This window comes from Neovison vison, chromosome 13 (genome assembly GCF_020171115.1).
Source record: "Neovison vison isolate M4711 chromosome 13, ASM_NN_V1, whole genome shotgun sequence".
Taxonomy (NCBI): domain Eukaryota; kingdom Metazoa; phylum Chordata; class Mammalia; order Carnivora; family Mustelidae; genus Neogale; species Neogale vison.
The window spans coordinates 81,471,254-81,499,023 of NC_058103.1; the positions used below are offsets into that span (position 1 = coordinate 81,471,254).

At 37.3% G+C, this 27,770-nt stretch overlaps 1 pseudogene; it reads right to left on the minus strand.

Annotated features, from left to right (window-relative positions):
• LOC122894572 overlaps positions 1-27,770 on the minus strand; it is a 141,764-nt pseudogene that overhangs the window by 76,287 nt on the left and 37,707 nt on the right.

Here is a 27,770-nt window from a genome sequence, read left to right on the forward strand (position 1 = left end):
TGTTATGGTATGAAAGCAAGAGAAAATAATGTTTCCTGTCCACCACTCTGCTTCCACATCCCTGACCCTACCCTACTATACACATCACGCACACACACACGCACACATTTTTGGTTACACGTAACATTGTGCTGATATTTTGGATGTAACAGGACATTGGAATTGGTCTGCTATGACTCCTTAAATTAAGTCTAGTAGGTCCAATTAGAATTTAGTAAAGTTGTGATTAAAATTACTCTACTGATGAAGGTCTCATATTTACCTCTGAGATCATATTCCATGTATAACTGGACCACTCACGAAATTTTGAACAATTGCCATATCCACAGGTCCCTTCTGGGAAAAGCTGCCAAGGCAGGTCCTTAGACAAAGATAGCTCAGCTTTCTAAAATGTAACTCTGACAATCTGGTCACAGTTGATTGGACAAAGGATTGTTAGTCAAAGTGATGTATTTATAGACTTAACATTGGACAACCAGTCTACAAGATGGCCAATAGGTTTCTCTGTATTTGCTAATGAATCGTAAGGTCTTCTGTGTAGAAGGACAGGGAGAAGGTGTTAGATGCAGGTATTAGAGGAAAAACAAAGAAAGAAGCAAAGTCACATAAATAACCTATATGCCACAAACACTTTTTATCCTAGTCGTTATAGTAAAGTAGGAAATATTGGGGTTTTAGAGTTAGATGGATCTGAATTGAAATCCTTCATATCTTCTTTGAGCCTCATCTTCCTTATTTTAAAAAAGGTAATAGTGATACCTGCTTCACAGGATCATTAACAATATTAAATGAGAAGATGTTTTAAAATATAAGGCAGTGCATGTCACATAGGCAAATAACCAAAAAATGGTAGCAAGAAGAGCTCATGAATTTTTTTGAAAGGATTAAATGAGGTAACATATGTTGTGATCCCGACACAGCATAAGCATCTATTTATAATAAATGTTCCCTCTCTCCTGTATGATTCCAGGAAGTATAAATACTTCATTTAAATATCTAAGTAGATTTGAATTTGCTGGTCTTCATTTGTTCACCTACTCAGGAAATATTTAGTAAGCATCTGCTCTGTGCCAGATAAGAAAAGAAAGATAAATCAAAAAGAGTCACTGATAACTGGGAGTGTGTAGTATGGGTTTCAAAAAGACAAGAAAGTGGATAAATGGCATTTTAGTGTGGGGAGTTCTATTATAGGGTGTTATGATAGCATGTATGATTATCCAAATCCTTGAAGATTTTAATAGATCAAGCAGCATAATTGCCCCTCCCAGAAACCAATCAGAAGGGCATAAAATGACTAGAAATGCCAAACCAGCTACTACATCTAAGAGGTGCATGAATGAAGGCCACGGTGTCTGTGAATACAGAGAAGAGAAAAAACGGGTCTCACTAGCAAAATTCAAAGGAGATGCCCATCAAGAAGAAAACAAAAAGCTTTCCTCTGACACCATCTGGCATAAGAAAGGTCTGAGTTAATAGTAAAATAGCATCTTGTGCATTTTAGCTTCCATTCTGATGTATCGCATGTTTCCCCTTTTTTTAGATGAGACTGAAATGAGAATATTAGCCGCATTCATCTCTCCATTCATCCAAATCCTCACTCCCTGTAAAGCACGCCATATGTGAAAGAAAAGCTTTAAAAATACATAATGCTTCTATTTTCATCTACTTCCATAAATAAGCACTATAAATTATGCCCAGCCACCAAGTAATATTATTGAGCATCTGTTCATGGCATTTAAATGTCTAAAGGGGCTAAGGTTGTTTAGCCGAAAAAGGAGAAAACCAGAAGTAGCATTTGTGACAGTCTATTTTTCAAAGGGCAGTAAACAACTATTTATCATACCCTCTTAGGATTGAATAAGAGCAAAGAAGCTTGCCAGTATAAGAATTTCTTGAATATGAAGTTTCCAATAAAACAGTGAAATAGCGATTTCAACATCCATAGATTTATATCTATGTGCCTGTATACATATAAAATTATAGAACCAGGATGCCCCAAATTTTACAAGGCAAAAATTTGGGGAGGACAACTGGAAACCTGTCTGAGAACATGTTACTTTATGAACATATATATATAAAAGTACTCATTGAATAAATAACATGTTATCAGGCCAAGTGCTTTGAAGAATTATAGAAAGTCTGAATTGTAATTCTGAATTGAAGTTTATAGTCTAGTTGGGAGACAAAATGAGTGGATAAAGCAGTGGACAATACAAAGTTATTCATAGTGATATTCCATATTGCTTGTTGCAATGCATATGGAAATACTGCAGGTATTCTAAAGACGATGGGCTTAGACTAGTTTGGAAGTCTTAAATTAGCCTGGAGACAGAGAAACTTGAATTGATCCTTAAAGAATCAGATTTTTTTAGGAATAAGGAAGGGGAAAAGAAAAGAAAAAAAGAGAAAGAAACATTGTGAGAAAAGGCAGTGAAGTAGAAAGTAATAAGGTTTTTCATGGAGTCAATAGAAATATAGACCTAACCGAAGAAGGAATGTGTTAGATGTTAGTGGAGATGAACTTCCAGCAGGTAGAGTGGGGCAACCCACCAAATTGCTTTCCATTTATGGCCAGGAGCATGCCTACCTACACTCCTTGTCATGTGCTTTCTAGTCATTTGCAGTCCACCTGGCACCCTATATCCTAACCAAACTTATTACTTACTTTCATTTCAGAACAGTAGATATACCCAGTCAGATGGTCCACATAAGATGGCACTAGAACAAAATCAATGCAATTTTCTGATAAGATTATGCTTTGTATTCTCAAACTAAGTGCAGATGAGCTCTTTCCAATAGTACATTCCTTCTCACCATTATTGCTTCTCATCTCCTCTCTGTTTCTTTTCATTGTTGTTGTTCATTTGTTCATTTTTAACTCAACAAACACATTATTGAGCTTCTACTTTGCCTCATGCTAGACACTGGGAATACAGAAATATGTAACATATTCTTTTTGCCTGCAAGGAGCTCTTAGTCTAGAGAGAGGTACAGACAAGTCCAACAGAGTTGAATGCATGATCTGTGGTAAAGCCTCACCCAACTCCCTAAGGAAGGTCATCTAAACTGAACACTCAGCAGGACATGCAGGAGAAGGTAGATGAAGAAAGAGGTAAAAAATAAAAAATACACACTCATAAAAAATAGTGTGTAAAGCCTCAAGTGAGAAAACACAGCACACAGGGAGGACCACAAGCAGTATGACATGGGCTACCACTCAATAGAGAACAGACCAGTGACAGGACAACCCTGAAATCTGAGCCCCACTATCATGAGTCCTTGATAATCTCATTCCATCACTGATTTATTGGGAAGACACTTGGGAGCACTCATGTACTGGGAATTGTGCTGGTCACTAGACACGGCAGGTACAAGGCACAGAGCTAGGTCAGAGGAGCTTCAATTTAGCTGAGCTGTCACAGCGGTAAACTGACAGTTTATGAGGGTTGGTTTGGGTGTGGAGGATTCATTCTGTAACATTCTCTCTGCTTCTGATCTCCTTGACTTCTCTTCCAGACTAATGTGTTTCTTAAGTATGTGTGAGGTTTGTTTAATTCTACTGCTTTACTCTATATTTCATTCTTATTCCTTTCATTGCTGAAACAATTGAAGTAGACATCTTTCCATTAATATTCAAAAATATGTTCTCTCAAATAAATCACATAGAGGCATGTGCTGAGATTCATTTTATTCTTAAATTTGCTGAGAAATCTGTATTTTAGCCTTTTATATTTTTTAATAAAATAGAAGAACTGGAAATAAATGTAAAAAATTCTATAGCTATTGTTCCCCTTCTGTCTGTATCCCTTCATCTAGCCAAGTAAAATGTAGAAATAATAAACATGGAATTAAGAAAATAAACTTAATAATAAAAAAAAATTAGAAGACCACAAAAGAGTTTATCTCTATAATTTAATTCAACGTTTCTTCAAGGAGGCAGGAATTTGTCAATAAGTGAAGAGTCACTAACAATGAGTTTTTAGAGAAGGACGAAGAGCTGACTGAAACAAATAAAGCAGTAATTACATGACTGAGAAGAGGTAAATAGGATGCTGGAGCAAACAGTAAAAAGGCATAAGATAGCAAAGAATAAATAATAGAAATGCTGAGAAAGCAATGTTTGGGGATTGAATGTAACAAGAAAATTAAACTCAGAGAGAGATAGGACATAAGGAAGAGAATAAGCATAGTTTTCTATCTCCTGCTTTTCCATCCAAGAGAAATAACTGTCAGATACAGGTCATAAAGCTTTATAGACTAATGACCTCTAACCTCTGGCCCTGTGATTTATTGCCTCTGAGCAGACGTTCAACCCCTCCTCCTTCTGAGAAAAATTAGGCAACATGACTGGGTGGCTTCTCCCATCCATCAGGCAATGAAATGTGTCTCAGGCTCTCAATTTTCCATCAGCACTCTTGCTCCAAGCCAACTCAAGACTGGTTTATAGACCAACACAAAGGGTAAGCAGACACATTTTATAAAAAGAGAACTACACACAGACATACACACACACTCAACTTATAAATCCTTTCTACTGAACCACAGAAAGCAAGCAGTTTCCAATTTAATTAACAGACAAATTACCAAGAGTCAGCAGAACCAGTTCATAATTGGCCAGAACGGATCTGCCCAATTAGAAAAAAAAAAATCTATTCAATGTAAAGGAAGAATTCTATCATTTGCATTGGCCTCCTCTACTTGGCAAGTAGAGGTGTCCATTTATAAATGAGCACATTTCCACACAGAACATCAAAAAGGTATTTCCAGAAGCACAGTGATAATTAAACAGAGTACACATACCCTCTTTGATGCCATTTGAAACAACAAGGAGACTGATTGGAGTCAGGGAGGGAACCTGGGGTAAGTTGTTCTTTTGTGAAGCCAAGACTGCTGGTAGCCAGTGTTGGCTCTGGCTTTTGGGGGCAAAGGAGACTGAGTCATCTCCCTTCATAGAACAGATTTGTTGAAAGGGCATGAGAAGTTCCCATGGATTTCACGCTGCTTTGAAGCAACCTGAATTTCAAATGGATGTGAAAGGGGTGGGGGAAGTGGGTTTTGTTGCTAGGTCTCCCAAAGTCTTGCCAAAATTTTGCTTGTTTCTTTGTGAACCTGGTAACCACCCCAGCTGGACACCTCATGTCTCTAAACAGGAAATAGATGAATATGTCCATCCTTTTCAGCTTGCAAATGTCCCCTAGTAAGGGCAAACATGGCCTTTTTGTTCTCCCTGGGGAACAACTCGGGCACGAAGTCCCTTTTGTTCAGGCAAAGAACAACCTCCCCTCTTTCCCAAGTCCCAGGGAGACTAGCAACTTAATCTGGAAATGTGAATATGAACCTTACCTGAGAAGAGTTGTGCTCTTTGGAGTTGCTCAGGAGTTAGGAACTTTCTGAAGCCCCAGGGGACATAGAGAGACAGATGTTTCCTGGGAAAGGCCCCCTTTAATAGGTGTACAGTTCTGTAAAGGGCACCTCCCCAATATAAGGAAAATATGGAGCTGATCCAGCAGTGTCTCTAGTTTTAGTTTACAAAAGGATTATGAGTTGAAAGAGTGAGACATGTCTTAGATGACATAGGAATATAAAAGTATAGACATGGGGCACCTGGGTAGCTCAGTCAGTTAAGTGTCTGCATTCAGCTTAGGTCATGATCTCAGGGTCTTGAGATCGAGTCCATCATCTTCTCTCTCTCTGTTAAGTAAATAAATAAAATCTTAAAAAAAATTTTTTTTAAATTTTTACTTTTTTATTGATTTATTTATTTTCAGCATAACAGTATTCATTATTTTTTCACCACACCCAGTGCTCCATGCAATCCGTGCCCTCTATAATACCCACCACCTGTTACCTCAACCTCCCACCCCCCCCACCACTTCAAACCCCTAGGATTGTTTTTCAGAGTCCATAGTCTCTCATGATTCACCTCCCCTTCCAATTTCCCCCAACTCCCTTCTCCTCTCTAACTCCCCATGTCTTCCATGCTATTTGTTATGCTCCACAAATAAGTGAAACCATATGATAATTGATTCTCTCTGCTTGACTTATTTCACTCAGCATAATCTCTTCCAGTCCCGTCCATGTTGCTACAAAAGTTGGGTATTCATCCTTTCTGATGGAGGCATAATACTCCAGAGTGAATATGGACCACATTTTCCTTATCCATTCATCCGTTGAAGGGCATCTTGGTTCTTTCCATAGTTTGGCGACCGTGGCCATTGCTGCTATAAACATTGGGGTACAGATGGCCCTTCTTTTCATGACATCTGTATCTTTGGGGTAAATACCCAGGAGTGCAATTGCAGGGTCATAGGGAAGTTCTATTTTTAATTTCTTGAGGAATCTCCACACTGTTCTCCAAAGAGGCTGCACCAACTTGCATTCCCACCAACAGTGGAAGAGGGTTCCCCTTTCTCTACATCCCCTCTAACACATGTTGTTTCCTATCTTGTTAATTTTGGTCATTCTAACTGGTGTAAGGTGATGTCTCAGTGTGGTTTTAATTTGAATACCCCTGAGGGTTAGTGATGATGAACATTTTTTCATGTGTCTGATAGACATTTGTATGTCTTGATTAGAGAAGTGTCTGTTCATATCTTCTGCCCATTTTTTGATATGATTGCCTGTTTTGTGTGTGTGTTGAGTTTGAGAAGTTCATTATAGATCCTGGATATCAACCTTTTGTCTGTACTGTCATTTGCAAATATCTTCCCCCATTCCGTGGGTTGCCTCTTTGTTTTGTTGACTGTTTCCTTTGCTGTGCAGAAGCTTTTGATTTTGATGGAGTCCCAAAAGTTTATTTTCGCTTTTGTTTCCTTTGCCTTTGGAGACGTACCTTGAAAGAAGTTGCTGTGGCTGATATCAAAGAGGTTACTGCCTATGTTCTCCTCCAGGATTCTGATGGATTCCTGTCTCATGTTGAGGTCTTTTATCCATTTTGAGTTTATCTTTGTGTACAGTGTAAGAGAATGGTCAAGTTTCATTCTTCTACGTATAGCTGTCCAGTTTTCCCAGCACCATTTATTGAAGAGACTGTCTTTTTTCCACTGTATATTTTTTCCTGTTTTGTTGAAGATTAATTGACCATAGAGTTGAGGGTCCATATCTGGGCTCTCTACTCTGTTCCACTGGTCTATGTGTCTGTTTTATGCCAGTACCATGCTGTCTTGGTGATCACAGCTTTGAAATAAAGCTTGAAATCAGGTAGCTTGATGCCCCCTGTTTTATTTTTGTTTTTTAACATTCCCTTAGTGATTCAGGGTCTCTTCTGATTCCATACAAATTTAGGATTATTTGCTCCAGCTCTTTGAAGAATACCAGTAGAATTTTGATCAGAATGGCATTAAAAGTATAGATTGCTCTAGGCAGTATAGATGTTTTAACAATGTTTATTCTTCTGATCCAAGAGCATGGAATGGTCTTCCATCTTTTTGTGTCTTCTTCAATTTCTTTCATGAGTCTTCTGTAGTTCCTCCAGTAAAGATCCTTTACCTCTTTGGTTACGTTTATTTCCAGGTATCTTATGGTTCTTGGTGTTATAGTAAATGGAATCGATTCTCTAATTTCCCTTTCTGTATTTTTAAGTATAGCCATAATTAGTGTATTAGTATATGTTTCCTGATAAATATATGCAAAGAAGAGAACAGAGGATTGGTCATTTCTCTGTTCTTCACGGAGTTAGTGAGTGCTTAAGACCTTATAAATTCTGGCATATATACATAATGCCATGTACAAAGGGAGCAATAGTTGGTGCTGGGGTAGGATGATAACAAAAATTAGCCATCATCCTTATCCTCAATAAATTTATAGGAAGAGAAAAAAAAGTTTTAGAATAGTGTGTTTTGAATGAAGTATCACATTCTTTTAGGAAAACCATAAGAAATAAGGATGAAAAGCCAGATTAGACCTTAAATGTTAGGCTGAGTATTTGGTTTTTAACTAAATATGGGATAGGGAATCTTTGAGATTGTGAGCAAGGAAGTGATATAAATGGAACTATACTTACAGACATTAATCTAATAATGGGATAGGTTGGAAGGAGATTGGAGACAAACCCATGAGACTATCCATTTTAGTCATCTAGTCAAAATGTAATAGATCTTTTATATCAAGTTTGTGGAAGTGGGAATAGTAAAAGAGAGAGATTAGAGAGACTTAGAAAAAGTAGAATCTACAGGCTTGACAACTCACTGATGTGGCTGGCAAGGGAAAGAGAGGAGTCAGAGATGATGCCAGGTTTGGAGCCCAAGGAACTGGAATAATAGTGTTGCCATGGAAAGAAAAAAAAAAGGCTGGAGTTTTGAAGGAAGTGGAGTTCAATTTGGGGTGTATCGAAGTGAGGGTACTAGCTAGAAACTGAGTTAGAAATTCTCAGCAAGCAGCTAAATTATAGGATATAGGCCAGGTTTAAGACAGAATTGGCATTTATCAATTTAGCAGATTGTTATGGAGAACCTAATAAGTGCCAGGCACCATAGGAGGCACTGGGGTTATAGAGATAAACAAGGTCAATGGTTTCTGATATCAGAGGCTATAGTCCAGTGAGGAATACAGACAGGCAAATGTACAAGTCCCCTGCAAAATGAGAACTCTTATGGGGAAGGTAGGGAACCAAAGGATGTTAATGGCATCCAGAAAAGTTCCAAAACACTTTACCTAGACTTCAGGGATCAGGGTAAGATCCTAGCAGAAAGTGACCTCTAGGGGCCCCTGGGTGGCTCAGTGGGTTAAGCCATTGCCTTCATCTCGGGTCATGATCTCAGGGTCCTGGGATCGAGTCCCGCATCGGACTCTCTGCTCAGCAGGGAGCCTGCTTCCCTCTCTCTCTCTCTCTCTCTGCCTGCCTCTCTGCCTACTTGTGATCTATCTCTGTAAAATAGATAAATAAAATCTTAAGAAAAAAAAAAAAAGTGACCTCTAAATAGCAGAAGACTGGGGGGCAGGGAGTCAGGATGAGCATTTCCATGCAACAGGAAAGTCCAACTTACACTGAGAACAAGGTCCATTAAAGCAGAAAACACAAGATGAAGAAGAGCAAGAGAGGAGGCTGTAAAAATAAGGTCAAGTATTTTGAGCATGAGGGTTTCTTTAAGGAGTCTAGACTATCCAGAGAGTCATAGGAAGCAGTGATGGGTTTTAAGTTGGGGAATTATCAGATTTTAATTTTATAAAAATCACTGTGACAGTCATGTGGGAATAGAGAAGAAAGGAGAAAATAGGGTAGTGAGATTCAGGAGACCTGATCCTAAATAGTATCCATGTGGACTGAGAAATGTAAATGAACTCAAAAGGTGGAGGCAGAAGATTTGTTGAATGCTTTGATGGGCTAGAGGAGTGGGAAAGAAGAGTCAACCAAAATACCTAGTTTTTTCTTGGCCATGAGGCGGCTGGTATTACCATTCGCTAAGTTAAAAACACAAAAGGGTCTAAAATAGGTCCCTGAATAATATCAATATCTAAGGTGTAGGTGGGAGAAGAAACAACAATGAAGGCTGGGAAACATTTGCCAAGGAAGTAGGAAGAAAAACCAGAAAAGATCCGTGGTTTAGAAAATAGCAGAAGAATTTATCAACTACGAGGAGAGGTCAACTAACTATACTGAAAACCAAACCAAACACCTCCAAGAGGTCAACTGAGAAAGCATTATTGGATATCATAGAAGGGAATGATGGGTATCTCTGGAAAGAGCAATTTCAGTGGAAAGGGGGAACAGAGGTCAATACCTAGTGGATTGAAAGATACGAGCTGACTAAACAAGTCAGTGCAATTGGTCTTTTGGCTGTGCTGGAGAGTGGAGTGGTGGGAACACAGGCCAGACAGCAAGGCTGAGGAATGAGCAAGCAGATAGGGTCGGAGAAGGAGGAAAGGCCACTCACTCTTAAAAGTTGTTGAGGAATCCAAAGACAAAAACCTATAGCAAAGAGGCAAAGAAAGAAGGCTCAATGAGAACCCTATTCCCTGCTCCCTCATCCTCACAAAACTACTGGGACAATAGAGTCAAGGCCAAAATGTGGTGATGCCTTAGGAGGTATCTCTTATTTTTATCTTCTAAATAAATTTTCAGAGAAAAGCAAGCAGCAGTGTTCTGTGAAGTAGACAGGAAATAGCAGAGCGGAGCCTAAAATATGTTAGCATAATATACCAGCTGGAAAAGCATTAGCAAACACTTCTTTGAGAATGCGAATGTTTCTTTGAAGGGTTAAGATCCTTGGGCTCTGAATTATTTACTTTTTCATGTAAATAACATCAGCTCTGAAGAAAGAAATTCTTTTGGTATCTTAGTCAGTTTGGGCAGCAGTAACAGAATACCAAAGCTTGAGTAGTTTATAAATATCAGAAGTTTATTTCTTGCAGTTAAAAGACTTGAAAAGTTCAGCTTTGCAGCCTAGTCAAATTCTAGTGAGGCTCCTTATTCTGGTTGCCAACTGCCCACTTTTCCTTACAACCTCATAACACGGAGTGAGTGACTCTTAGGAAAGCACCAATCCCAGTTGTGAAGGCACCACCCTCACGACTTTGTCTAATCCTAATCACCTCCCAAAGGCCCTTCTAATACCATCACATTGTGGGGGAGGGTTTCAAGATAGGAATTTGGGGACGGGCCCAAACATTCAGCTCATTCTACTGGGTCATGGGTGGGATGTGAAAGGGTGATTTAGGAGAATGGGGAGAAGGATAAGAATGGATCAGTGCAGTTCAGGACTCCCCGCTTTTTCTCAAACTCCTCATGCCTTCTGGTAATAGTCTTTCTGCCCATTTTCATTGTTGTTAACTGACGAGCACTCAGGCCCTTAGAAACAGTAACTATTCACAAGTTGTAACAGCCTAAGAGCAGCAGGTAGTCTCTCAGCCACAACATAAATAGGATCTAAGATTCAGATAAGCTCCCTGAAAGTAGGTAGCACAAGCCATAATTTATGTAGATCATTGGCAGAGCAACCAGCAATATGCGTAGCTCCAAGCTCGGCTCACAGAGTACCTGCAGAGCTTCCGTGTAGATATTATGGTGGATAAGGAACTTAAATACTCCGTGTAGATATTATGGTGGATAAGGAACTTAAATACTCTGATTTTTTTTTTTTTTTCTGAAAAGAAAAGGGGGTGGTTCATGCAGTTGTCTTTCCTTTAAATAAAAATAAATATCTAATTAGTTCAAATGATGTCTTTCACTCCAGGGACAAAAACCAAGGTATCTTAGTTTTCAGAACCTTTCATAGTTTGAATACTCAGTAAATACTAAGAAAGCAATACAATATGTGAAAATAAAAAGCCAGAATGAATCTGCCTCCTTTCTTGAATGCTGAACCTTTAAGCATGCAACAGGGAGAAAGCATATTTCCTAATACAGAGATAGAGAGTTGTTTGTTAGAGAAAGGGAAAAAATCCAATTAAAAAGTGGGATTTGTGAGGCCTCTGCTTTAGCATGAACCACACAGCAGTCAGTATATCAGCTCTGATGCCAAAGGCGTAGATGCCTGATATTGGAGATCATAAGCCGGTTTCCAGTCTGTTGGCTTTCTCATCATAGGAGGTAGGTTAATGTTCTGATTTCAATAATAAATATTACTGAATAAACTTAAGTAATAAGGCCTCACTTTCTTTTGCCTTAAATGCTTACACAAAAATGTCTAAACTTCCCAAAGTGTTCAACCAGAAACTGAAAAATTAAGTGATACTGGTGGTTTTATATCTTGCAAAACAAAAATGATCATTTGACTAAATGATCTACACTTTAAGCCAAAAATCTAATTATTGGGTTCAGTAAGACAATTTTCAGTGACATCCATATTGCTCTTTAAGGAAAATGAAATAATGGAGTGAATGCTTTTGGAACAGGTGTCCTATGTGCTCTGCCCATAACCCCTCTGATCCCTTTTACTATTCTCATGTATATCTATGGCTAGAGGGCTCAGGTTCCTGACAACCAGAACCTGCCTCTCTGTTTGAGAGTGCCCTGAGGCTGCTGGATCCTGCTCTGCCTGAAGAAACTGAGACCTCTAAGTACCCTACTAATAATGCATAATGTTTACAGAGTACTTTCTGCATGCTGGCCCCTATATTAAGCACTTGATCTGAATTACCCCCATTAAATTCTCACAGTAACTGTACAAAAGTATAAATGAAGAAATTAATGCCTCAATAATTTCCCTTCTATGAAGTTGTTACATTAGTATGACTATAGTATGATGTATGTACAAAGGTATTCACTAAAGTTTTTTTTTATTTTTAGTTTTTATTATGAAATATTTTATTATTTAAATTCCATTAATTAACATATAGTGTATTACTACATTCAGAGGTAGAGTTCAGTGAGTCATCAGTCTTATTTAATACCCAGTGCTCATTACATTACATGTCCTCCTTAATGTCCATCACCCAGTTATCCCAGTCCCTACCCCTCTCCTCTCCAACAACCCTGTTTATTTCCTATGGTTAAGAGTCTTTCATGGTTTGTATCCCTCTCTGATTTCTTCTTGTTTTATTTTTCCCTCCCTTCTCCCATGATCCTCTGTTTTGTTTCTTAAATTCCACCTATCAGAGAGATCATATGATAATTCTTTCTCTGATTGATTTATTTCGCTTAGCATAATACCTGCTAGTTCCATTCACATCATTGCAAATGGCAAGATTTCATCAAGGTTTTTTGATGGCTGAGCAATATTCTGTTGTATATATGTATACCACATCCTCTTTACCCATTCATCTGTCAAGGGACATCTGGGCTCTTTCCATAGTTTGGCTATTGTGGACATTGCTACTATAAACATTGGGGTGCATGTGTTCCTTCGGATCACTGCATTTGTATCTGTGGGGTAAATACCCAGTAGTGTGATTGTTGGTTCGTAGGGTAGCTCTATTTTTAGCTTTTTGAGGAAACTCCGTACTGTTTTCCAGAGTGGCTACACCAGCTTGCATTCCCACCAACAGTGTAGGAGGATTCTCCTTTCTCTGCCTCCTTGGCAGCATGCCCTCTCCTGTCTTGTTAATTTTAGCCATTCTTACTAATGTGGGGCGGTATCTCATTATGGATTGATTTGTGTTTCCATGATGCCAAGAGATGTTGAGCATTTTTTCATGCATCTGTTAGCCATTTGGATGTCTTCTTTGGAGAAATGTCTATTCATGTCTTCTGCCCATTTCTTGATTGTAGTGTTTGTTCTTTGGGTGTTGAGTTTGATAAGTTCTTTATATCATGAATACTAGTGCTTTATCTATTAAGACATTTGCAAATATCTTCTCCCATTCTGTCAGTTGTCTTTTAGTTTTGTCAAATTTTTCCTTTGCTGTACAAGACCTTTTTATCTTGATGATGTCCTAATAGTTCACTTTTGCCTTTGTTTTCCTTGCCTTTGGAGATGTGTCTAGCAAGATGTTGCTGTGGCTGAAGTCACAGCTGCCTGTCTTCTCCTCTAGGATTTTAATGGATTCCTGTCTCACATTTAGGTCTTTCATCTACTTTGATTCTCTTTTTCTGTATGGTGTAAGAAAATGATCCAGTTTCCTTCTTCTGCATGTGACTATCCAAATTTTCCCAACATCATTTGTTGAAGAGACTGTCTTTTTTCCATTGGATATTCTTTCCTGCTTTGTCAAATATTAGTTGAACATAGAGCTGAGGGGCCATTTCTGGGCCATTGATCTCTGTGTCTGTTTTTGTGCCATTACAATACAGTGTTGATGATTACAGCTTTGTAATATATCTTGAAGTCCAGAATTGTGATGCCACCAGCTTTAGTTTTCTTTTTCCACCTACTTTGGGCTATTTTGGGGTCTTTTCTGGTTTCATATAGATTTTAGGATTATTTATCCCAGTTCTGTGAAGACAGTTGATGGTATTTTGATAGGGATTGCATTGAATGTATAGATTGCTCTAGGTAGCATAGACATTTTAACAATATTTATTCTTCCAATCCATGAACATGGAATATTTTTCCATTTCTTTGTGTCTTCCTCAATTTCTTTCATGACTGTTCTATAGTTTTCTGAGTATAGGTCCTCTGCCTCTTTGATTAGGTTTATTCCTAGATATCTTATGGGTTTTGGTGCAGTTGTAAATGGGATCAGCTCCTTAATGTCTCTTTCTTTTGTCTTATTATTAATGTATTCTTTTGTCTTATTATTTATTTTGTCTTATTATTATTGTCTTATTATTATCTTTCTTTTGTCTTATTATTAATGTATAGAAATGCAGCTGATTTTTGTGCATTGATTTTATATCCTGCCACTTTGAGGTATTCTTATATGAATTCTGTCAATTTTGGGGTGGAGTCCTTTGGGTTTTCCACATAGACTAACATGTCATCTGAGAAAAGTGAGAGTTTGACTTCTTTGCCAGTTTGGAAGCCTTTTATTTCTTTTTGTTGTCTGATTACTGACGGTAGGACTTCCAGTACCAAGATGAACAAAAGTGGTCAGAGTGGGCATCTCTGTTGTGTTCCTGACCTTAGAGGGGAAAGTTCTCAGTTTTTCCCCGTTGAGAATGATATTCACTGTGGGCTTTTCATAGATGGCTTTATGATATTGAGGTATGTCCCCTCTGTCCTTACACTGTGGAGAGTTTTAATCAAGAAAAGATGCTATACTTTGTCAAATACATTTTCTGCATCTACTGAGAGGATTGTATGATACTTTTCCTTTCTTTTATTTATGTAGTTTATCACATTGATTGATTTGAGGATGTTAAACCACTTGCAACCAGGAATAAATCTCACTTGGTCATGGTGAATAATTATTTTAATGTACTGTTGGATCCTACAGGCTAGTGTCTTGGTGAGAATTTTGGCATCCGTGTTCATCGGGGAAATAGGTCTGTAATTTGATGGGGTCTTCATCTGGTTTGGGGATCAATGCTGGCCTCATAAAAGGAGTTTGAAGTTTTCCTTCCATTTCTATTTTCTTGAAACAGCTTCAGAAGAACAGGTATTCTTCTTTAAATGTTTGGTAGAATTCCCCTAGGAAGCCATCTGGCCCTGGATTCTTGTTTGTTGGGAGATTTTTGATCTTTAATCAAAATTTTTGATCTTTAATCAAAAATTACTGCTTCAATTTCATCATTGGTTATGGGTCTGTTCAGGTCTTCTATTTCTTCCTGTTTCAGTTTTGGTACTTTATATGTCTCCCAGAGTCATCCGTTTCTTCCAGATTGTCTAAGTTGTTGGCATATAGTTGCTCATAATATATTTTTTTAAGTGTTTGTATTTCTTTCATGTTGGTTGTGATCTTTTCTCTTTCATTCATGATTTTATTTACTTGGGTCCTTTCACTTTTCTTTTTGATAGTCTGGCCAGAGGTTTATCAATCTCACTAATTCTTTCAAAGAAATAGCTCCTAGTTTCATTGATCTGTTCTACTATTCTACCATTCTTTAGTTTCTATTTCATTGATTTCTGTTCTAACCTTTATTCTCTTACCCTGCTGAGTGTAGGCTTTATTTGCTGTTCTTTTTCCAACTCCTTTAGGTGTGAGGTTGTATATTTTGAGACCTTTCTTGTTTCTTGAGAAAGGCTTGTATTGCTATATACTTCCCTCTTTTTTTGCTGTATCCCAAAGGTTTTGAACAATTGTGTTTTCATTTTCATTTGTTTCCATGAATTTTTTTAATTCTTTAATTTCCTGGTTGACTCATTCATTCTTCAGTAGGATGCTTTTTAACCTCCATGTAGTTGAATTCTTTCCAAATTTTTCTTGTGAATGAGTTCAAGTTTCAAAGCACTGTGGCTTGAAAATATGCAGGGAATGATCCAATCTTTTGGTACCAGTTGAGACCTGATTTGTGACCCAATTATGTGATCTATTCTGGAGAATGTTCCATGTGCACTTAAGAAGAATGTGTATTCTGTTGCTATAGGATGGAATGTTCTGAATATATCTGTGAAGTCCAGCTAGTCCAGTGTGTCATTCAAAAAGCCCTTGTTTCCTTGTGAGTCTTCTGCTTAGATGATCTGTCCATTGCAATGAGTGGGGTGTTGCAATACCCTGATTGTATTATTATCAAGTGTTTCTTTAATTTTGTTATTAATTAGTTTATATAATTGGCTGCTCTCACCTGAGGGGCATAAATATTTACAACTGTTAGATATTCTTGTTGGATAGACCCTTTAAGTATGATATAGTGTCCCTCTTCATCTCTTATTACATTTTTTGGCTTAAAAACTAATTTGTCTGATATAAAGATTGTTACCCAGCTTTCTTTTGGTGTCCATTAGCATGATAAATCATTTCCCACCCCCTCATTTTCTATCTGGAAGTGTCTTTGGGTCTATAATGAGTCTCTTGCAGACAACATATCAATGGATCTTGCTTTTTTATCCAATCTGATACTCTATGTCTCTTGATTGGGGCATTTAGCCCATTTACATTCAGAATAATTATTAAAGGATATGAATTTAGTCTTATTGTGTGTGTGTGCGTATATATATATATGCACACACACACATATATATATATACATACAAAAAAATTAAATATAATGAAAGGTTAGACTGTGAAAATAAAATTTAGAGGACAAAAATAGAAAGAAAGAAACAAAGTTAGTTAGTTCACAGATAGGTGAACAGAATAGAGCAATACACTATATCCAGGGTATATTTTGATCTGTTTGTTACAAGACTACATCCCAAAATTTTAAAGAAAGGAAAACTTATATATACATAAAATTAAATATATTGAAAGGATACGATGTAACTGCAAAGATGAAAATTAAAAAAAAATACTTAAAGAGAGAATCAGGTGAAAAGAACAGAGTGATACAGTAGATTCTGTATGTATTTTGGTCTGTTTTTTATAAGAAATTGCATCCCTAAATTGTAAGGAAAGAAATACTTACATATATACAAAAATTTAAATATAATGAAGGAATCAAATGTAACTGTAAAAATGAAAATGAAAAAAGACTTAAAAATGAGTTGAGAAAATAACAAATTGGTTTAAAAGGAAAGAGAAAAAAATTATTGAATGACTAAATAATCATGAGGAAAACCCCCCATAAATTCTATATACTAGCTTCCCCTAGGGCTGGAGTTTTACAGTTCTGTGTGATCAATTAACTTGGTCCTAGCCTGATGTTCTTGCTGATCTTCTGGGGGAGGGACCTGTTGTACTGATTCTCAGGTGTCTTTGCCCCGAGTGGAACTGCACTGCCCTTGCCAGGGGGGCCAGGTTAAGTAAGCAACTCCAGATTGCCCTCTGTGGCTTTTGTTCCCTGTAGGTGTCACATGGTGCTTTATAGGATGAGCATGAAAATGGCAGCCTCCCATGTCCAGCCCTATAGCTGAAAGCTTGGGGCCCCACTCCTCAGTGCTCCTTCAGGAAAAAGCAGTCAATCACTCCTGTCTCCCTATTTTCCATCCACACTCAGTGTTCACCCAGCCCATAACCCAGCATCTCTACCTTGGCACAGGACTCTGCTTAGAGTCTCTAAACCCTGCAGACTCTTGCAACATCTACCTGTACCACTTCTCTTGAGGGAGATAGGGGAGTCTTCCCACCGTTCTGCTGCTTGCTTGGCCCCTGCTCAGAGAGCCATTGCTTGACCATGCCAGGGTTCATGGTTTATATCAATACCAATATGAGAGCCTGCTCCTGGGCTTGCTGATTACCGCAGCTTCCTCTCTGATGCCTGAGAACTCTGCTTCACTCAAACACCCCCATTCTTTCTGTGACCCCAGGGATCCCAAGGCCACACTGTCCCACCTAGGTTTCCGCCCAGTTCACCACCTGAGTGCCTTTCAGGCAGGGACATCGCTCATGGGAGCGGACTTCTAAAAGTTCCAATTTTGTGCGGTGCTGCTATACCACTTTCTGGTAGCCAATTTACTGAGGCCCCCTCCCCAATCCCCACGGTTTATCTTTGGTCTATCTCCTGGGATTCACTTCTCCACACCTCCTACCTTGTAGAAAGTGGTCACTTTCTATTTGTAGAATTGTAGCAATTATTTTCTTAGGTCTCTGGTTGAGTGCACAGGTGTTCTGAATGAATAGATAGCAATCTAGCTGAATTACTGGGAATAGACAAAACTAAGGTCTCTGCCATCTTGGACTCTTCTCTATAATAATGAGCTGTTGTTGTTTTCTTTTAAACCACTGTAAGCCTAAATTTTTAATCAACAAAGGACTAGTCAAATAAATGTTGGCACATCCCTAGAGCCCTATGCAGCCAGGCAAAACAATGTGGCAGCTCTGTTTGTATTTTAATGGGACAATTGCTAAGAGATATTGTTATGTAAAAAATGAAGATACCAAATAATCATATATACATAGATGTGTATGAGTGCACATTGATTATTTCCTGGTAAAGAGAATAAGAGATTGGAAGAATTTAGTCGAAAGATATACCTTTGGAGAGTAGGACTGGGGATTTGGGGCAGGAGGCAAATTTACTTTTGTTTTACAAAGTAACTTGTTTATAAATAACGTTATAAATAATAAGTAACAAGTTATAAGTGACTTGTTAATAAATAACTTGTTTATTTTTTAAAAGAAAAAATAACTTCCTTTTTTAATTGTGTGCTTATAATGCCTTTTTCATTTTTAAAGTAAATATAACATTAAGTGCAGAATTTCAGAGAGAGAAAGTCTGATAAGCTCTCTCAACATTTGTTCAGAGATCAAATGTTTCAAAGGCATATGTTTATCAGTCTTATCTACATAATCTGAAAAGTGCATACTATTATTGCCATTTGAAGGAAAAGGAACTTAGATGGAGAATGAACTAAATTGTTCGAGTGCACATAGCTAGTGAATAGTAGAGTCAGGATTTGAATTCAGGACAGTTTGATTTCTAAGCCTTTACTTTTTACTCTAAATCATTTTCCTTTCAAAATCCAAAATAGAATAGTTAAACTATTTTAATAATTTTACAAAAATGAAGTAAATTTGATCAATGAAGGATCTCAATTTTAATTTTTCTTTCTAATTCTAAAATCTGCTTGCTTCAAACAAAGACTTAATAGGGATACAAATACAGAAAAAATTTTCTCCTTAAGTACTAGTAAAGTTATACATAATCTGTAATGAAAACATGTCATAAATTGACCAGAAGTCAATTGGTATATTAATGGAATGACAGCAGATAGATATAGATATAGATATAGATGATATAGATATAGATATAGATATATTTTCCCAAAAGAAATAGGAAACTTAATTACCAGATAAAGGAATCATTTCCCTGAAAACCCAACGATTATGCTTCACTAAGAAACTGTTTATAAAGTCAAGTAATAAAACCAAAGAGATACAGAAAAGATCTAACTGGTGATGCGCTGCAGACACTCATATTAGCTCATGAGAGCCAATTACTAAGTTGATTGCTTAAGGCAGACATTAATTAACAAGTAGTTATATAAACCTACAAGTAATTAAATTATATTAAAAACAAAGGTAAAATACACTTAAAACTCATCACTTCCTAATTAATTTAATATTACCTATGTTCTTGAGGTTATTTACATCTAATGAATCTGTGTGATAGAAATATATATAATGGTGCACTGCTGTGACTCTCTTCCCGGCTCCCTCTTTGTTGACATCCCACTGATGGTCTGAAATCAGCCTTGGAGGGAATATTACACTGTAGAATTACCAAATGCTAAAAATGAGGCTTTTAGCTTTCATAAAGCCCAATTTTTAAAAAATTACAAGCCCACAATAATGAACTCAATCATTTTTAGCATAAATATATAAAATTTGCAATTTATAACCTTTTAGGAAGAAAAATGACTTTTGCAGAAAAGATAATCATGAAAACATTTGATGAAAATTGGCTAGTCATTTACCCTAGAAACCATATTTTCCAACTATCATTTATGAAATGTACACATCTAGGTCCCATATATATATATATATACATATACACACACACACACATATGAAGATAGTAAAAGGCAAAATATTTCCTTTTTTCAGTAGGAATTTCAGTTCTAGATTCACAATTTCTTCTTTAGAAGTTGCAAATGGATCCACAGAATGGTTGGGTTTATTCTGTGTTATCCATATTTACAGATTTTTAAAAAGTTAATGGTTTCCTAGTCATAATAAAGGCATTTTTCCGTATTTTCTGGAACATAATGATAGACAAAGATGCCAAAGATTAAAATAATTTGAAACCCATGAAACTATAATAATAGAAATCAATATAAATGGAATTGAAGTGAATGAATCTGCAAAGACGGTGCTGTAAAAGATGCTGTATGCATGACTATCCCATTGACAAGGGATATGGGGAAGATTTCTAATGGTCTATTAGCTAAAGATTTGGGATCTTTAAATATCTTTAAAAGACAAAAAAAAAATGCCTAAAACTTGCTTAAAAAATCAGCACATCTTAAGTACATAAGATAAATGGTCTTATGGATACCCATCAGGTTTCAACATTATTTGTAGTTAGAATAAAAACAAAGGATGGTCAATAGAAAGGCCTGGTTTCTCCCCCATAGAACTAGCTTGCAACTACCTGTCACTAAGTCATTTGGTTTTAGAGGCAAGTGTTACATATACATACTTACACATATTTCAAACCATTCTGACCTTACACACACACACATACACACACACACACACACATACACACACGAAGAAAATCCTAGTAAAGGTTCTTGATTGCTCTCCAAGGACAATAATATGTACTGAGAAGCATAATTAGAAGGTACTGGATTAAGCTGATAGTGTCTAACTCCCTTATCACACACTTTCTAGATGTTGTTCCACTGACTAGGGCTCAATGATCTCCTTATTAAACAAAATTTTAACTTCTTTATTTATAAGATAACCTAAAGGGAGCAAAGCTGAAGCTCCCTAATTGAAAAAAGGATTTATTCACTGTTACAGGCATACCAGCATAAACACAATTAATTTTGTCCTATGTATGTAAAACCTGCCTCCACCATCTTGGCAGTCTAGGTAGCCAACCATATTATGTGACTACAAGGAACCCAAAAAACTTGTTTTAAAAAACTGACATACTTTCACCTGTTGTTCTTAAAACCCCCATTGCTTAAATGTCAGCATTAGATGAATCACTGTCTCTGGGGGAAATTTTGAGGACCAACAAAAGCAAAGCCTTAAATACATGTTTAAAGAAAGAAAAAATAAAGGAAGCCTGGAAAAAAATGAATTAAGAATTCACCTTAAGAATTTGGAGAACATGAATAAAAGGATAAACACAAAGAAAACAGATAGCAAAGTTACAAATAGAATAGCAAAAATTAATGGGAAGAAAAGATTGGAGAGACACTGTCACCAAAGCATAAAAAGGCAAATGGTAAACTGGAAAAATATTTGGAACTCATGTCACAGTGGGCTAATTGGCAATAAGCAAATGCAAATTAAAACAAAAAGTTGAGTTACCATTTCACATCTTTCATAGTGACAAAATTAAAAAGCATGATAATAAGTTTTGGTGAGGATGTGGGATAATATGAACTTCATATACCACAATTTAAGTTGTACAAACACAATGGAAAGCATGTGTTGATCTCATAAAGTCAAAGATGTCCTTCCCAGAATTTCAACAATCTCCAACTCTATTCAGGTTCCAGAGCATATTTCTTGCAAGGAATAATCACTGTCTGATTGATTAGAAGAACAACAAATTTGAAATAACTGAAATGTCTATCAATTTGAGGATCAACAAAAATAATGTTTTATACTTTTACAGTGAATCCTACATAGCTGTTAAAATGAATTCACTAGAGCTAGCAATATAAATATGTATCAGTGTAAATCTCAAAAACATAACCTTAAGCAAAGAAAGATAAATATGGAATGACATTTACAGTAGGATGTTATTTCCATAAAGTATAAAAGTATACAGATAATGTGTTATATGCTTAACATGATTAAATAGTGAAAGTATAAAATAATGAATAGAAAGGATATAAGTCTTCAGGGTAGTGAATACTTGTGGGAGGCAAGGAAGGAAATGAGTTTGTAAAAGAGTCCACAGGATCTTCTACTAAAAAGGTAACATATTTTTTAAGTTAGTGTAGCCAATTGGTAGATTTAACTATCTGGTGGGAGTACAAGGGACTTGTTTTATTTTTTCTAGATATTTTGTGAGCTTTAAGTAGATAATTTTAAAAATCAACAAAATAATAAAATGCACTCTGTAGAGTCTCTTCAAAGTTATTATAATTAGGAATCTCTTGCTACTTTGAAAAAAAATGAGAGAATTTTATCTGATTTTGTAATGAATTTCTACATATTGTTAAATTCCTATTTTTTTTTTAAGATTTATTTATTTATTTTAGAGAGAGAAAGAGAGAGCAGGGGGGAGGGGCAGAGGGAGAGAATCTCAACCAGACTCTCCACTGAGCTGGGACCTCCACTTGGGGCTCACTCTCATGACCCATGAGATCACAACCTGAGCCAAAAACCAAGAGTGGGAAGCCTAACTGACTGAACCACCCAGAAGCCCCCATTAAATTCCTATTTTTAAAACAAAATGTTGATGTTATAGCAGATCCCACTTTTGTCCTTAAAAAATTTTTTTAAAGAACAAGAGCACACTTGAAAATGCACATTCATATACATGCAGCCTCACATCTAAATAAAAAACAAAAACATATACAAAAACACATAGGCATGCACAGATGTTCATTCATACACATAGTCATTCTATGTGTATGAATGAATACACATTCATGAAGTATGTACATACTTCTAATTTCCCATATTGGTGTCTTGTTACTGTACAAGCTTTTAATAAAATTAAATATCACTTTTATTTTTATACTTATCTGAGTTTCCTCTTATTTAGTTGAAACTCACATTTTAAAACAGAATACCATGAAGTCTATGTCTGGCATTGCTGGATTATGTAGTCTGTTAAAATAGCATTGGCTTCTTTCACAAATCTATATATGTTTATTTCATTTGTATCAAATCTGTAATCTCTTGAATCTGAAAGTTTTGGAGGTCATCTGAGTGGCCACTTCTTCTGATAAGTGCTTTCTCTTCTAAACAATTTATTTCCTTTTAGCCATTTCTATAATCTACACTTACTACTCATTTTTAGCATTGACATACAGTTCCTTTTTAGAGTGGAAGTAAACTACCCCTAATGATTTATGACTTAGAAAGTTGCACATACCGCACTAGGAATCAGTTTTAATAACAATCTTCATGACACTGTTCCATTTATATTTCATATAAAATATGGTAATAGTTCAAGGTCTGTATGTAAACACAATTTGAAACTTAGCAGAAAATTAAAGTATTGGAAAATGAGCTTTACTCCTTCTTTAAAATGACCAACTAATAAGATCCATTTGTTGAACTTATATTGTTTCTGGTGATTAAGTTAAGTTTTAGTGTTGCCTGAAGTGTTTCTCTTGTGGCAAATGATTGAGAAAATAATTATAATGGTCTATGTCTTTGACAGAGTCTATAAACACTGGGATGGCAGCACATGATTAAATTTATGTTTAGATTGTAGAAATCGTTGCTGCTTAAGAAGAGAACAAGCATATTGATCTTAAAGAGTGAAATAAGGCAAGATGAAAGGAATAATTAAATCTGGCAGTATTGGTGTTCCCATCCATAGCACTACAATTATACAAATTACATCTTTCCTCACCTTGCCCCTCCTTTCTCTTGTCTTTAGGTTTAAATTCAAGAACCCCTGCATAGATGTCATGAAGAGGGTTTTGTTTTCTTTTGCCCTGCTAAAGCCTGTTTTCAATAGCGAAAGGCTCTAGACCAGTTCTGAATAAGGTTATTTTTTTAATTCCCATTTGGAAAAGGAAGGTGTATAGTCCTTAAACCTATTTCAGACTTTGAGCATAAATCTTCGATGGCCCTAAAACCCTATGAGTAATCTAGGTGTTTGGGAGGGTGATAATGAACTCATTTGGGCTAGAGGGAGTAATTTAATGCCAAGGCAGTAGTTGAGCTACTATAAGGTAGGGAGGAAACAAATGGAGCTGCGATCCTTCAAGATGGAAACACAAAACCTTAGGGTCCAAGCCAAGTCTTGTTTGTGATGAAAAACTCAGGATCCCTTTTCAGCAACCCTCATCTATAGAATTTCACCTAAATTATCTGAGAGTGACTTAGAATGAATGTAGAAGGAGTTCTGAGGGCTCAATACTTTCTTTCCTAGAATTGTTTTAATTGGAAAAATAACTAAATTTAGAGAGAATCACTGTTCCTCCTAGAGCAGTGTATTTGAGTCCTTCTGTTTGAATACCATGATCCCAGCTGCAAGACTATATGGTGTGCTCCTCAGGCTCTTGCTCTGATCACTGCTTACCCTCTTATATTTGCTGACATGTTGCCTTCTCATGTTCCTTCCACCTTCCACCACCATGGCAATTCAGCTGAATGTCTGTCTACTCTCGCGTGTAGGTCAATACACTAGCTGTGATACATCGGTTATGCTGAGTTATTATTAACGGTAGCCACTAAGGCTTTATGTTTGCTCCAATTTCATAGCTTAATGACATTTTCCCTTTCCTCATTCTTCTCTTGCATCTGGTGATAACTCTATTAATCTCCTCCATAAATGAGTGTTTCTCAAAATGAAATATAATCCCTCAACATGTCCCATGAAAACTAATCTATAGAAAAGCAAGTTTGAGAAGTACTGCATAGTCTAGCCCTGTACTATGAAATGTGGTAGGCACTCACTATACAGGTCTTTTGAGGTCTTGAAATGTGGCTAGTCTAAATTGTGATGTGCTACAAGCTGAAAATACACACTGGATTTCAAACACATATTATGGGGGGAAACAATGTAAAATAGCTCACTAATAATTTTATATTGGTTGTAAAAATGATATCATTTGGATATATTGGATTAAAAATAATTGATTAAAATTATTTTTACCTCTCTCATTTTAATGTGACTTCTGGAAAGTTAAAAAATACACATGTGGCTCAAATTATATTTCTATTTGATAATACTGCTCTACCCCCTCTTAGAAATCTACAGTTTGAAAGTGTGGTTCCTGGACCTGTGTTGTGGTTGGGGGCAGCTGGCATGGATCTGAGGCTCGGGCTAGCATAGGTCCCTGATGCACAAGCCACTCAGCACGGTGTTGGAGACCCCTTCCTGGAAGCCAAACCAGATGTTGCTACCGCCCACCACAGCCCCCTATGCTGGTTCTGCCTGGTTTGTCCCAGGGGTTGTGTGCTATGTACTTGGGCTGCTGCTTTCCTGAAGACCATATGAACAAATCCCTCTCGGGCTGCTCCTCCAGGACCACCCTCTCTAACACGCACTCCAGCAGCTGCACTTAGCTGTGCCAGGCAGGGGACTGCACCCCATTCTCCCAGTGGATCCTCCACCCCCGGGAAGTATGCGTCCACCTGGGGACTATCCCCAGCCCTGGCCATAGGCTCAGCCCACTGGATCTCTCCACTTGGATCTCCAGGGCAGTGAGCTGCTTGGGCTGACTGTATTTTTCCATCTACCACATGGAGATTTCTTTATTGAACCCATCAAAAAGCATCCACTGACTGAGGGAGCGTACCACCCACACATCATTTATAGGAAGCGGAGACAGAGACCTCCAGAGCAGGAGGAACCAACCTGCGGATTAAAGGAAGAGGAGGATACTTGGACACAGATACACACAGGGAAGACCATGTGAAGACACAGGGGGAGGACGACCATCTACAAGCCAAGAAGAAAGTCCTCAGAGAGAAAACAGGCTGCTAACACCCTGATCTTGGACTTCTAGCCTTCAGGACTGTGAGGAAATAAATTTCTGCTGCTTAAGCTACTCAGCCCTTGGTACTTTGTTCTGGTGGCCCTAGCAGATTAATACAACAATGACTTGTTAACTTACCTGCACAGTGATCTAGTTCTTTCAAGGTGTGAGGAGGTGGTTATGCTGCATGAGGAACAGAAGACTGTACACATGACAATAAGGTTTAGTTAGGACTGACTTTAAGGTGTGTGACTGGTGCAGCCACATAGGGCCATACTCAGAAGAGTGGCACTCCATGGTAGCCATCTTGAAATTCTTAATGATTTTATCTTTATCTTTTGTGCTTTGCAAGAGAAGTCTAATCAGGTAATAGAGCTTGGGCTGTGGGCCTGGAGGCTCAGCCCCTACATGTTCTTGCCTCTTGCCACCTCTCTGCCTTCCCAAGATGGGTTCTTGGCCACCTTTACTTTCTACTATGACTCCATTACCGCTGTGAGCCTTTCTGGGCAGTGACCAGGGCACACCAATGTGGGGAGGTCTGCTCCTGTGGCTGTCTTCCACCCACCCTGGGGAGCCTGCACACACAGGAGGAGGTTTAGGAGTGAGCGTCCTACAGTGTCTCGGGATGAGGCATGGCAGCAAGACCTCTCCATCCTAAGCTGGCATTTAGTAGGTGACCTGGAAGGGATCATTTATCTACTTCCCATTCAGGTACTGAACTTCTGGTGTGACTACCTGGGTGGCTTGCGGTCACAGGCCATAAAGGAAAGATTAACTTCTCTACCCCTGCACAGGCCCTATATTCTCCTTTTGCACTACACTCTGCAAATCATGGCCCTGGGTTTAGAGTTGCTTTGTTGGCAAAAAAAATTAAAATGAATCTGACACATATTAATGATATGCCAGAGGTTGCTGCAGATGATATGATCCTTTATGTGGAAAACCCAAAAGACTCTACCCTAAAATGGCTAGAACTCATACAAGAATTCAGTAAAGTGTCAGGATATAAAGTCAATGCATAGAAGTCAATTGCATTTCTATACACCAACAAGACAGAGGAAAGAGATTAAGGAGTTGATCCCATTTACAGTTGCAACCAAAATCACAAGATACCTAGGAATAACTTTAACCAATGAGACAAAGAATCTGTACTCACAAAACCATAGAGTACTCATGAAAGAAATTAAAGAAGACACAATAAAATGGAAAAATGTCCCATGCTTATGGATTGAAAGAATAAATATTGTGAAAATGCCTATGCTACATAGAGAAATCTACACATTCAATTCAATCCTTACCAAATACCATCAACTTTTTTCAAAAAAATGAAACAAATAATCCTAAAATTTGTACAGACCCAGAAAAGACCTCAAATAGGCAGAGAAATGTTGAAAAAGAAAACCAAAGCTGGTGGCATCACAATTTCAGACTTCAAGCTCTATTACAGAGCTGTAATCCTCAAGACAGTATGGTACTGGCACAAAAATAAACACATTGACCAATGGAACAGAATAGAGAGCCCAGAAACGGGCCATCAACTCTATGGCCAACTACTCTTTGACAACACAAGAAAGAATGTCTAATGGAAAAAAGACAGTCTCTTCAACAAATGGTGTTGGGAAAATTGGACAGCCACATGTAGAAAAATGAAACCGGACCATTTCTTTACACCATACACAAAAATACTCAAAATGGATGAAGACCTCAATGTGAGACAGAAATCCATCAAAATCCTTGAGGAGAACACAGGCAGCAACGTCTTCAACCTCAGCCGCAGAAACTTCTCCCTAGAAACATTGCCAAAGGCAAGGAAAGCAAGGGCAAAAATTTATTGGGACTTCATTAAGATCAAAAGCTTTTGTACAACAAAGGAAACAGTCAACAAAACCAAAAGACAACTGACAGAATGGAGGAAGATATTCGTAAATGACATACCAGATAAAGAGCTAGTATCCAAAATCTATAAAGAACTTACCAAACTCAATATATATATTAATATATTATATATAAAATATTATATATTATATATTATATATATTATATATAATATATATTATATATATATATATATTGCGGTGAGTGCTGTGTATTGTGTAAGACTGGTGAATCACAGAACTGTAT